Source organism: Sinocyclocheilus anshuiensis, unplaced genomic scaffold, assembly GCF_001515605.1.
Source record: "Sinocyclocheilus anshuiensis isolate Anshui unplaced genomic scaffold, SAMN03320099.WGS_v1.1 scaffold78, whole genome shotgun sequence".
In the NCBI taxonomy this organism is placed as follows: domain Eukaryota; kingdom Metazoa; phylum Chordata; class Actinopteri; order Cypriniformes; family Cyprinidae; genus Sinocyclocheilus; species Sinocyclocheilus anshuiensis.
Window position 1 is genome coordinate 1,587,420 of NW_015544250.1, and position 14,086 is coordinate 1,601,505.

General features: G+C 37.2%; 1 pseudogene; it reads right to left on the minus strand.

Moving 5' to 3' along the window:
• Positions 1–13,718, minus strand: part of LOC107697824 (protein-glutamine gamma-glutamyltransferase K-like) — a 22,454-nt pseudogene extending 8,736 nt beyond the window's left edge.
• Between the last annotated feature and the right edge of the window lie 368 nt (positions 13,719–14,086).

Consider the following 14,086-nt stretch of genomic DNA (forward strand, 5'->3'; position numbering starts at 1 on the left):
TACTGTACAAACTGTATTTTCTATTGCCCTACACCAACCCTACCCCTAAACCTACCCCTTACAGGAAACGTTCTGCATTTTTAGATTTAAAAAAAAACTCATTCTGAATAATTTATAAGCCTTTTGAATTACGGGGACACTGAAAATGTCCTCATAAATCACCTTCTCGTTGTAATACCTATGTCATACCCATGTTATTATACAAATTTGTGTCCTCATAAACCATATAAACATGCACACACACACACACACACACACACAAATGTTCTAGGAATGTTAGTTAATTGTTATAAAACAAATTTTTTTGACAACTAGTGAATACATTTAAAAACACACTTCTGTGTTTGAAATTTGAAATTTTACCTGACCAAAATTCCAGGTTCTGGTACCAATCTGTTGCTCAGTTCCATAGTAGAGTTTGCCTGTATCATTCAGTATATACTCAGCTCTTTCCGCCTCATCATTCATGTACACAGAGTCATCTGATAAGAGCAGAGAGAGAGAGAAAGTTGAAATTTTAACCAAGTAATCAGTTTTCATGATTCAGTTGAATTTTCTTAGTTTGAGGTAGTGATAGACACACACGGTGTCCTATTATTTTTTCTCTCTTCAAATAATACCTTTGCACCAAGGGTTGAACAGCATGTAAATGTCATTTTCAGGTGTGTCTGGTGAAGTGTCCTTTCCCGCTGGGCAGATTGGTACTACATTGAGTTTGTACCGTCCAGTACAAGCGGTTGGAAGGGAATAAACCTCCAGCCTGATTGTGGTGTTTGCCTGTTCAACAATTTTTGCCTCCCAGGCTTCTTTGCTGAATTCTGACACTAATGGAACAACCACAAAACTGCCCTTGTGTAGTGGTAAAACATGTCCTGCAAAACACACAAACAAAAGCATACACTTTTCATCAGATAATCTGAGGTGACTGGTGTGGTAGGTGTAAACAGGATCTTGGTGGATAACAAGATCGCAACAGTAAGGACAGTAAAGCTATGACTGACCAAGCCTCAGCTCCAGGTAAAGTTGGTCTCTGTTTGGAACAAAGGGTCGAGACAGCTCAACAGACATCTGGAAACACTGTGCTCTTCGGACGATAAGATGATTGCTAAAGAAGCCATCTGATGCTCCTGATGATTCTGTCCTTTCCTGGCCCTGATCAGATCAATAGAACGTACCTGCAGTACTGCATCTAAAAAAAATCAGGCATATAAGGAAAGTTTATCAAGACAAACTGAAAAAAGCAAAGTTTCAAGCTTATTTAGGCCTTAAGTGTTGACAAATCGATCTGTATGCTGGTTTCGGGTTCATGTGCCCCGTTTCTTAGAATGCATTTAAAATTTTAAAAGATGGAGTGCAACCATTGTGAAACATCGAAAAGCATCACAAGTCAGAACAGGCTGAAGGACTGTCAATTGGTGGATGCAGATACAGTTAAAAGTTTGTTGTTTACAAAAACAGTACAAACGTATTTTACAATACTTATACAATAACACTGTATCAGCTTTTTCATGCAACAAGATGTATTATTATACACTGCAGTATTAAGATGTATTGCTCTTACCATTTACTTCTACATGTGGATTCCTGAGAGAAAAGAGAGAGAGAGAAATTATTGAAACTTTATTCTTAAGGCTGTAATTATCTACTAAACAAAGTTTACAGTTTTTTTATTCGTCTTGGTGCAGTTTTCACATGAAAGTTGTACATTTTCAAAACTCAAAATCCAAACTGATCACACTTGTAACACTGCTAGATCAATCTTTCAATATCAGATTTCATGCTTTCATTACAGTTATATATATTATATTTTCAGTCCACATAATCATTGATTCAACACACAAGATCTTTGTAATATGTAATGAGAATATTTGGTTTAATCACTGAATAACAACACTATGATCTTCTTTCTGTTCAGTACTTTTAACAATCAGTTAATTAAACAGAAAGCAATGCAAGATACTATACAATATGACTGAGTCCATCCTGTAGTAATTTGTTTTTTACTAATGCAGTTGAAAACGCTTCAATTGAAAAAGGTGAATTTTTGATGATCTGGGGAGAGATTAGTACTAAAAGTTTTGAAAATTTACAAATTGCTTGTGAAAATTGCACCAAATAAAAAAAAAATGTTAATGGAATTGTCATTTGTGCTTTAAACTGAATTAATTGCAGAAAACTGTGGAGAAGAAGAGACTGCTTAGGATGTATCTGGATTTCTTTTTTAAATCAGCATCTAAGGATAAAAACCGAAGTCTCCAAAATCATTTGCATTTCAGGAAAATTAAGATTATATGCTCATTTAAAACAGATCACACAATAAATAAATAAATAAAGGATAGATAGATAGATAGATAGATAGATAGATAGATGATAGATTGATGGATGGATGGATGGATGGATGGATAACTAATGGATTTGTGGGCCTGGAACCAATTTATATAATCTTTTTTCAATTTAAAGCTGTCATAGCACATGATAGCAATGAACAAGATGTTACTTGTTTCTGGTATTAGCGCAGTCATTGCTAATAGAGTCAATGTAGTGATTACCTTCATGTGGTCTACTCTTCAGCGCAATGGTAACCACAAAAACTTCAACATAACAGAAACTCTTTAAAATGTCAAACATAACAGCATTAAACACTAACAGCTCTTTCCCTTCACTAAAAAAAACACATAAAATAACACTTAATTTCAACATTTACTCTCCTTATCCAGTCCTATGCAAAGCATTCTGGGATCTAGAAATCCACTACCCAATTTCCAAAGTTAAGACAGTTTTATTGAGTTACGATGACTTAATTTTTAAAGAAATTCAATTAACACAGAAATTTTAAAATTAAACATTAAGCCAAGCTTTATCATTGGTTTATTGGATGAACATCAATTAAATTGTTACCCTTGAATTGGTTTGGATGTTTTTTGTATTTGCTAGTTCGGGGAACAGACACAGTCTCTATAGTATGATATCTAGATAAAAGAGTCTCTGTGCTGAGAATAACTGACTTCTGTGACGTGAGTCGACTAGCAGACGGTCGGTTTAGCCATTCTGTTTGCTTCCTGACCTGGGCCCCAGTTAGTCAAGTACAGACTCTAAGACTATGTGCCATATTTCTAGACAGAAGAGCGGCACCACCCCTGGAGGGATGAAGACCATCTCTTTTCAACAGGTCAGGTCTGCCCCAAAAACTCATCCAATTGTCTATGAAACCTATGTTATTCTGCAGGCACCACTTAGAAATCCAGCCATTGAGAGACGACACTCCCACGGTAAGCAGGGAGGGGACCAGAGCATATTACATTGTCGTACTTACAAGTTCACACACCCCTTTAATGTTATTTTTAAAGATTTCCGTCTGGCGAAGTCAAACATCATTAGTGCCGACGTGAATAACAATCTTGAAAAACAAGCCAGCACTTTTAAATTTGCCAAGATGTTTGCCAAGAGCGATCTGGCTCCCGGTAAACATTGGACTATGGTGGCTAGTGTCTCTATTTTCACGTTCTGTACAATAGAATCGCCAATAACTAGGGCACTTTCAGCAGGTTCCTCAGAGGGTGCATCACTGAGTGGGAAGAACCTGTTTAAAGTTTTGATCGGAATGGAAGAGCAGTGTTTTGTCCCGTGACTATGCCGCCTCACAGTCACCCAGTCGCCATGCCGCAGGGTCTCTGCAACCGGAACCAAACAATATGCGGGACTCGCTAAGCTAGTCGCATCCAAAGCCGTAACTAAGGCCCTCACATTCTTACTATCCTCAATTAAAGTTTGGATGTGTCTCTGGTTCTGAAATCTTCTCTGTCAGCCTAACTATTTCCCTGCATTTTTTCAATTTAAAGCTGTCATAGCACATGATAGCAATGAACAAGATGTTACTTGTTTCTGGTATTAGCGCAGTCATTGCTAATAGAGTCAATGTAGTGATTACCTTCATGTGGTCTACTCTTCAGCACAATGGTAACCATAAAAACTTCAACATAACAGAAACTCTTTTAAATGTCAAACATAACAGCATTAAGCATTAAGTCTTTCCCTTCACTAAAAAAAACACATAAAATAACACTTAATTTCAACATTTACTCTCCTTATCCAGTCCTATGCAAAGCATTCTGGGATCTAGAAATCCACTACCCAATTTCCAAAGTTAAGACAGTTTTATTGAGTTACGATGACTTAATTTTTAAAGAAATTCAATTAACACAGAAATTTTAAAATTAAACATTAAGCCAAGCTTTATCATTGGTTTATTGGATGAACATCAATTAAATTGTTACCCTTGAATTGGTTTGGATGTTTTTTGTATTTGCTAGTTCGGGGAACAGACACAGTCTCTATAGTATGATATCTAGATAAAAGAGTCTCTGTGCTGAGAATAACTGACTTCTGTGACGTGAGTCGACTAGCAGACGGTCGGTTTAGCCATTCTGTTTGCTTCCTGACCTGGGCCCCAGTTAGTCAAGTACAGACTCTAAGACTATGTGCCATATTTCTATAGAGAAGAGCGGCACCACCCCAGGAGGGATGAAGACCATCTCTTTTCAACAGGTCAGGTCTGCCCCAAAAACTCATCCAATTGTCTATGAAACCTATGTTATTCTGCAGGCACCACTTAGAAATCCAGCCATTGAGAGACGACACTCCCACGGTAAGCAGGGAGGGGACCAGAGCATATTACATTGTCGTACTTACAAGTTCACACACCCCTTTAATGTTATTTTTAAAGATTTCCGTCTGGCGAAGTCAAACATCATTAGTGCCGACGTGAATAACAATCTTGAAAAACAAGCCAGCACTTTTAAATTTGCCAAGATGTTTGCCAAGAGCGATCTGGCTCCCGGTAAACATTGGACTATGGTGGCTAGTGTCTCTATTTTCACGTTCTGTACAATAGAATCGCCAATAACTAGGGCACTTTCAGCAGGTTCCTCAGAGGGTGCATCACTGAGTGGGAAGAACCTGTTTAAAGTTTTGATCGGAATGGAAGAGCAGTGTTTTGTCCCGTGACTATGCCGCCTCACAGTCACCCAGTCGCCATGCCGCAGGGTCTCTGCAACCGGAACCAAACAATATGCGGGACTCGCTAAGCTAGTCGCATCCAAAGCCGTAACTAAGGCCCTCACATTCTTACTATCCTCAATTAAAGTTTGGATGTGTCTCTGGTTCTGAAATCTTCTCTGTCAGCCTAACTATTTCCCTGCATTTATCATATGTGAATGCCTCGTCGCCAACAGAGAAAGCTATATATACATGTGGCAAGCAGTGTAAGTGACAATAACAGGAGATGCCTTGACTCATCATGTTTGTTGAATGATTAAGTTAAGTGTATATAACTATTGGATATGACATACAAGTTATTCAGTATAATTCATATAATACACAATTATTCTTACACATTTTGTTTTAATTTTTTTCTCCATCAGGTAGACAGGTTGCTAATGTTGTTTTAATGTTTATTATCTATACATATTAAAGAACACCATATTATAGTCAAGCATTATAGAAATACAGATTTTTCAAACAGTATTAAAACACTTGCCATTATTGGAGGGAAGAAAATAATACTTATAATTACACATCATAACTGACATTTATTACACTGATTATAAATTAGTTGACAAACAAATATTTACCAAATACAAAGCTACAAATAATACATTTTATTAATCTGGCATGTGATAAAATGTGACATCTAAGTCAACATTCCTTCAAGACTTAATATACTTGGTTATTTTTATTGTGAACCATAAATAAACTGTAGGTCTTTCAAAATACTTAAACATACTGTACGAGATGTCATTTCTAACATAAACAGCCTCTAACCATAATCTTCATGGTTCCACGGTTACATGCACCCTGGCAAGTATCAAGTTTCAAGTATCAAGTCTAAATCTTTTCATGAATAACAATGTTGGCGAATCCATGCACCTGAGTGAGCTGAGGACAATCGAGAGATGCTAGAAGTTTATGTTGCCCATGATATTTAGGAACAAAGGTCTCCATCAAGTTCACTGCGGCCAGACTTGGAATATCACTGAAGTGACAGAGAGACAAAATTATTATGTGCATTTGTATTAATTTTACTCATCAGTCAAGTGTAATTTATTTCAAGCATTGTAAATTAATATAATACTCTTGTGTCTTACCCATAGTTAATTGTTCTGACATTCTGCAATCCCAATCCTTCAAACCGGAAAACTACATTCTTCAGCACACAGGGCAGTGGGTTCTGGAATTTGATTTTGAATGTCATCTCTTTGCCCACTACACTGCCACAAAGAGGCTGAAAAAGAAAGACAATCAGGGACTAGTCTGCAAATTGTGATGCCGCAGAAAAGTTGTGTGAAAAATAACTTGAACGCAAACACTGGCAGATATGAAGAGTTCATAATAAAGAAAACTCACAATGATAATGAGATCTGGTGTGCGCAGTCTGAAGTTGAACTGGGTGGTCAGTATCTGCGTAGTCTCTGAGACCCGTCCAGAGAGAGTGATCATCAGCGCTGCTTGATCCACCAGGTGGTCCTTGTAGTCTTCATAGCACAAGGTCCACTCCAGAATCTGGACTACAGGGGAAAACAAGATAAACAGTAAGTGAATACTAATGCTTTTATAACAAATCTACATTAAAAATGAATAATCATCCTCATTGTTATTTTGTCTTCACAGCTGATAGACTGTATGTCAAGTCTGTACTGAGAACGTAATGCTAAGGTAAGAATTTGGTAGGACTGGTTTAACAATGGTTTGCACCAAATGAATAAAAAACGTTCTAAGTTCGTTAAGATAAACCTTGATGTTGGCTTTAAAGTATTTCCTGAAAGTCTAAATTAGCATTTTAAGCCAGAACAGCTTGAAATACTGCGCCAGGTTTGGTGGACATTGCTTGGAACTTAACCAAACAAATTCTTCTTGTATTCAATTTACAGTCATTGTACTAAATATATCTATTTTAGATGTAACTGTGTATTGGGGCCTCTTGCAAACTATGATTTCAAGCTTCCATCATCCCTCACCCTCATACGACTTGAGCTCAATGAGTGTTTGGTCCTTTTTCACCAAGGCCTTTTGGGCTCCGGTGTAGTAGATGGCTGCCACCTGGCTGTACAGAGTTAGGCTACGAGGAGACATGCACTTGTTCTTCAGGATGATGGAAAGCACGGCATCCTGACCAACACATGGTCCATCACCCTGCATGTTGACTTCAATGATCACATCCTCAGTGTTGGAGAGTGGGTATAAGGACTGTTTGGAGCCATTGCGACAGGCTGTTTCTACAGCAATTCGCACCCCGTCTGAACCTGATGAAAGGGATAAAATAATAAATAATTAAACTCGATATGAATATTAAATGTGTTGTTTCTTGGTTGCCATGCATAAAACATCCCTACTTTCCCGAAATATTACTAAAATCACATCTGCCACTGTGACACGACTAGCTTGTCAGAAAACTAGCTAACCAGATCTCAAGGAAGTCTATAATGATATAACGAAATGCTTACTTTTATATTAAAGTGTCCCTATTATGGCTTTTTGAAAATTACCTTTCATGCAGTGTGTAACACAGCTCTAAGTGAATGAAAACATCCCACAAAGTTTTACATCTGAAAGTGCACCGTGTATAAAGTTATTGTCTCTCAAAAGAGTCGACTCTGAATCATTAAAAGGAGTCGTTTTTAAAACGAATCCCAAGCCGTTTCATGTTGGCGTCAACATGAAACATTAGCATATTGCCTGCCCACTTGTTGGTCTTTTCGCATTGGTGTGAATGAAAATGCAAATTCATTCTTTGCCACTAGGTGCCGCTTTTGAAGTGGTAAAAATAGTGGTTTCCCCGGTAATGCTGTACACAAAGCAGCACTGCACGCACAAACGCTGCTTAATCAGGCATTTCAGGCAAGATGAAATGAAAATGAGACCGATCGGACCAATCACCGCAGATTAGCATCACGCAAAGGAGGGGTTTGGAAAAATGTATCGTTAAACGAATCGTTTCGGAGTCGTTGAGCAAATAAGGTAAAAAATAAATGCATATTATAAGACAATGAAAGTGTTTTTTGACCTGTTTTCAACCTGTTGTTGGGGACTCCCAAAACCAAAATATGAACCTTTCATTACCCATAATAGGGGCACTTTAATAACATATTAAATTTTATATTTTGTCAAGAATATATGGCTACTTTTTATTAAAGGCGCCATTTTACGAACTTAGAGTGGTTACTTTCAAATTGAAAAACAAACTATCAAAATGTACACGGACCATCCGGGTTTAAATCGCACTCAAATTGATTTGATTTTGACGCAATATTTACACTTGTTCTAGTACACCCCCAAAACAAAATCAAGACTTTGTAAAAGAGCATAATAGGACCCCTTTAAGAAATTTGTATTTATTTATTTTACAGTGGGGTGGAAAAGTCTGAAATCACAATGAATCTATTTGTATTTTGGGCAACTCATTATGTTATTCTATAGTTTTGTAATGAAAAAGAAAATCTTATATTCAATTTAAAAATAATGCAAAATAGAAGCATTTTTGCCGGTGGTCTAAGACATTTTGGACTTGTTTTGTCTTTCTAAATGTAATATATTGTTAGCCAGTTTCTTTATGTTGTCAGAACACATCTGTCTGGGTAGCAAGATGGCATCTAACGAAAAAGGCCTTAACTGACATAGTCTCATCTCCAGGTGAAGGTGGTCACAGGTTGGATCAAAGGGTCGGGACAGCTCAATCCAAATCTCAAAACCTTGTCCCCTGCGGATGACGAGGTGATCGCTAAGATAACGGTCTGTGTGATGCTCCCGTCGATTCTGTCCCGTCCTGGATTTGATGAGATCAACAGAACAGACCTGCAATGGCAGAGCTGAGAAACGGCAAAGAAAATGATTATTGATGAGAATAGGGCTGTCAATTTCTTAGAAACTTTAGTCACTTATTGCACAATTCATCACAATTCCCCTATTTAGGAGTTTTGCTTAAACACATCATCTCACATCATGCATTACACTCCATAGACCTCGTACAATTTACCACAGGCTCCACATGTGTCCACGAGTCTGTAGAAAAATGTGTGACTTTGGTGGTGACATCCTCAGATTCTTGACATGAATTGAGATTGCTACAGCAATGCTCGCAAACGGATGAGCCACCCGCCACGCTGCACATCTCTGCCCATTTCTCAGACTCCAGTATAACAGCTTTAAATGACCTTTCACAAGAAAACATGATTAGTTTATCATAAATGATTGATCATAAACAAAACACATTATAAATCATTCGAAAGCAGGTTGTTGAGGTTTGTTAAGGTCTTTGGCTCAGCTCCTTACAAGTTTCCATTGCTTCCTCCTCAGCTTCTTTAACCCTTAACTGAATTTTAGCAACAAAAACACAATCCTTCCAGAATATATTTATTGCCTTTATTGCCCTTATTATTTGATGAATACAGATAAATGCACAGAGAAAACCAGAGAAAAGCTTAAAATACAATAGTCTGCTAAAGACGTTCCTGGGCATCACCTGATCAAAATCTTTCAAATGTGCCAGTTTTTAGAAAAGATCATGTCTAAAATCAGATCACGAGAGCATAAAACAATATTTGAGTTCATTACTTACATGGTTGTAGTTCCTGAATGTGTTTGAAGACAGTGTTGTCTGAGAGAATTAATTAAGCAAGTGAGAAGTAAGTTTCAGTGGAACTCTTCTTTTGTTCAAATGTTTCTCTTCAGATCAGCCAGGTATATATATATTCACATCTTTATCTCCACCCCATCCACAGCTCAGCACTGGAGAGTGTGAAGAATTTCCTGTCTGATGAGAGAGAGTTTAGTGTTTAGGATGAGTCTCACAAGATAATTGTAACAGCTTATTTAAATACTACGTCAGCACACATTTTTTACATAAAAACATTGAGGTATTAAAGATGGAATGTGTTGTAAATGGCTCCAGTGATTGATGTAATCCTATGAAAGGTTTACCTACATGGCCAACACAATGTCTCATTGACAGTAATTCCTCAGCTTCCTATAGACACACCAAACACCACATTTGTTTACCAATTAGTAATATCATTACAAACACATCTAAAACTTTAAATAAGCCATGCCACTGTTAGCATTTGATACATTTATTCATTTAATAAATTCCTTTATTCCATTTAAATTACTATACACACAGACATACACAATGGGTGTGTATGAGATTTACATGGGATTACATATTGGGGGACATTAATATGAACTTGCTTAATATAAGAACAGCAGTAGCCATTAACATTTTTTAACAGCAGACCACATTTAGACATTTTTATATCAGGTATTGTACAGAAGGGTCATTGATGTGTGGCAATATTATGAAACTATTGAGAATATTGTTAGAGTATTTGTATTTGTATTTGTGTGTGCATGCATACAGCTCTAGAAAAAAAATTAAGAGACCACTGCAACATTTTCAGATTCTCTGGTTTTACTATTTATTGGTATGAGTAAAATTAACATTTTTGTTTTATTCTATAAACTACTGGCAACATTTCTCCCAAATTCCAAATAAACATGTTGTCATTTAGAGCATTTATTTGCAGAAAATGACAACTGGTCAAAATAACGAAAAAGATTAAGTGTTTTCAGACCTCAAATAATTCAAAGAAAACTAGTTCATATTAATTTTTAAACAACACAATACTGATGTTTTAACTTGGGAAGTTATTTGGTGGAATAACCCTGATTTCCAATCACAGATTTCATGTGTCTTGGCATGCTCTCCACTAGTCTTTCACATTGCTGTTGGGTGGCTTTATGCCACTCCAGCTTGGCTTTGTTTGATGGCTTCTGACCATCCATCTTCCTCTTAAATAATTCCAGAGGTTTTCAATGGTGTTCAGGTCTGGTGATTGGGCTGGCAATGACAAGGTCTTGATCTAGTGGTCCTCCATCCACACCTTTATTGACCTGGCTGTGTGGCATGGAGCATTGTCCTGCTGGAAAAACCAATCTTTAGAGCTGGGGAGCATTGCCAGAGCAGAAGGAAGCAACTTCTCTTCCAGGACAACCTCGTACGTGGCTTGATTCATGCACCCTTCAGAAAGACGAATGTGCCCAATTCCAGCCTTGCTGAAGCACCCCCAGATCATCAAAGATCCTCCACCACATTTCACTACGGGTGGCTTGTAGGCCTCTCCAGGTCTCTGTCTAACCATTAAACGACCAGGTGTTGGGCAAAACTGAAAATTCAACTCATCAGACAAGGTCCAATACTTATGGCCTTTTGCAAACCTCAGCCTGGCTCTTCTTTGCTTCTCATTGATGAAGGACTTTTTTCTAGCTTTGCACAACTTTAGCCCTGCCCCTAGGAGCCTGTTTCGAACCGTCCTCACCGTGCACTTCAACCAAGCTGCCGTTTACCATTCTTTTTATAGGTCATTTGATGTCATCCTACGGTTGTTGAGTGTCATTTGAATGAGTTGGCCGCCATCCCGGTCAGTAGAGAGTCGTTTTCACCCTCTGCCGGTCAGCTTGACCTTGTTCTTATGAACCGTCTTTGAAATTTGAAGGATGGAAGCAACCTGATGCTCACTGTATCCGTCTGCCAGTAAAACCAGAATTTAACCCTTCTTTTCCTCATGCAAAAATGTTCTTTTCAACTCTTTTGGCATGGTCAATAGTTATTATTTGATTCCAATTACTTTTGAGGTACTACTAGCACTGTTTCTGCCATCCAGCTGGTCACAAGAGGATAGTGATGTCCTCTTGTGAAAAACATCCAGCAGTGTTTTTTTTATACTTTTCCTCGTTAAAGAAGATTTGGTTGAGGTGATCACCTAATCACTACTTCATTAAGCAGAATGAGGTGTGCCTGTGTTGGAATTCAACACACACTGGAATGGAATGGCTGCCATAGATGCTGATTTAAGAATGGACGGATGGATAGATAGATAATTAATATAATTAAAATGTCATTATTTAATGAATGAAATTCTAAGTAATTGTTAGTTGTGACTGTACTAAAAAAAAAAAACTACTTCTAAACCAAAATAATAATGATAATAATAATAAAATGAAAATTTAAGAACAAATATTTTAATTAGAATAAAAAAATGGAAATGAACATTTTACATAATCTTATGTAGTATCATCTAACAGCCACAGATGCACATAACATATTAATGTAATCATTGTAATATAATATTATTACCATTATTGAACTCTACTGTATATGAATTCTCAGCTATCATTCTTTGTTAACTCAAGCCTGCAGTTACTGAAATATTCATGTTTAATATCTTGCTTGTTAAGTCAAAAGGCTTCATTCTATCAGCCAGTCAGTCACATTTCATCATCAGTCTGTTAAATTGAATAAAAACATTCAAAAAAAAACCACGTGAAGCAAACCGCTCCACTGAATGGTTCAGTCCTCTGGGCAAATAGTCAAATTATGTTCAATACAGTATCTCACTGAAATAATGAATTGTAAGTAAGGGCACACCTGTTTAGAGTATGTGCTTAAATAAAGTAAACTGTAACATACTATTAAACATGTTTAATATTGAAATATTAAGGTAAAAATCATACTTTAAACACATAACACAGATAGACAGACAGATAAATAGACAGTTCTAAATAGATAGAAATCTAGAACTAGTAAATGTAAGTAATAATAAAATACATCAACTTATGTTGACAGATTTATGCATATATTCAGAGTCAGTAAATGTATAAGTGAGTGCCATTCGACAGCCTCACAACTTCACAAAGACATATGATTCTGACAGCGCCTAAAAAATACACAAATTACTACAATTATTTGAAAGAGTTAATAGTGAATGTCCTGTTGATATTTAGCTGATATCTGACACGAATAACTCATTAAACATGGATCTGGAAAGTTCTGTTGATCAGGTACAGTACAAGCATTATAAGGTTAAATGTTTATCTAATGTGGTGGTTGTTTTTTTGTTTTTGTTTTTTTAAATCAAGTTCATTCAGATCAAAAAGACTACATACAGATTAATTTACTTTTGTTTTATATATTATTTCAGTCCTGGGTTTATATATCATTTATTTTAAAATCTTACCATTTAAAATGTGAAAATCTTGATCAGTACTGCATTCTGTGCTGGATGTCTATATTTGTATGTTTGCATGTTTAATACTACAGAAATAATCCACTCACATCCACTGTGCATACTTTCAAAAGTTTTTATTTTTCTTTGTACTTTTGGCCTCGTTTTTCCAGCTTCATTAAAAGATTCATTTCAATTCTAGACAGAAGAACCTGAGGACTGAATCCTCACAGTCCAACATAATCACAGCTTTCTGTCAGTCAGTTGCAATGGCAGTTGATCACAACCCGGTGTGCAGCACGCGCACTTCCACTTATTGACAGGGAATGAGACAAACTCTTCATTTCCACAACGTCTCCAGGATTCACAGTCATCCTGGATGAGGCTCTTGACCGCATGATCATGACATGATGTCAGGTTGCAGCAAGGGTTGTGCTGACAAACCGGCTTGACGCAGCCGTACACCTGCTTTCCACACGCTCCACTGTATTTACAGTCATCCTGCACGACAACAGCCTCACGGCCACAGCATGTCACACAGCTGCAAGGATTCTTGCGAACAGGTACGGAGCACTTCACTTTGCTGCAGTCGTCCGCCTTCACTCTTAAAGATGGGAAACGGCCGACTTTGCAGCAGTTGTTGATGGCTGACTTATTACAAGGCATAGTGTGAGCTGAATCAATAGAAAAGAGAGACCGTGAGAGGACGTATGGCAAGAAAAAAAAACGTTTTTTGAATGCAATGATTATCTTGAGTGGAGTTGAATACTTACATGTTTTCAGTCCTTTTTCCTGATGGAGTTTGAATAATGATTTGCGTCTCTGTGTTTTTGTACTCAGTCTTGCTGGAAGCCACTCTTCTTTTCCTCTGATGTTTCTCTCCTCAGCAGCCCGGTGTATATTCACATCTTCATCTCCACCCCGTCCACAGCTCAGAGCTCAAGAATTTTATTTTTCATGAGAGGGCAGGTTCAGTGTTTAGAATGAGTCTCACTCATTTAAACTTAAATACAGCAGTGCATTCTTTATAGTGT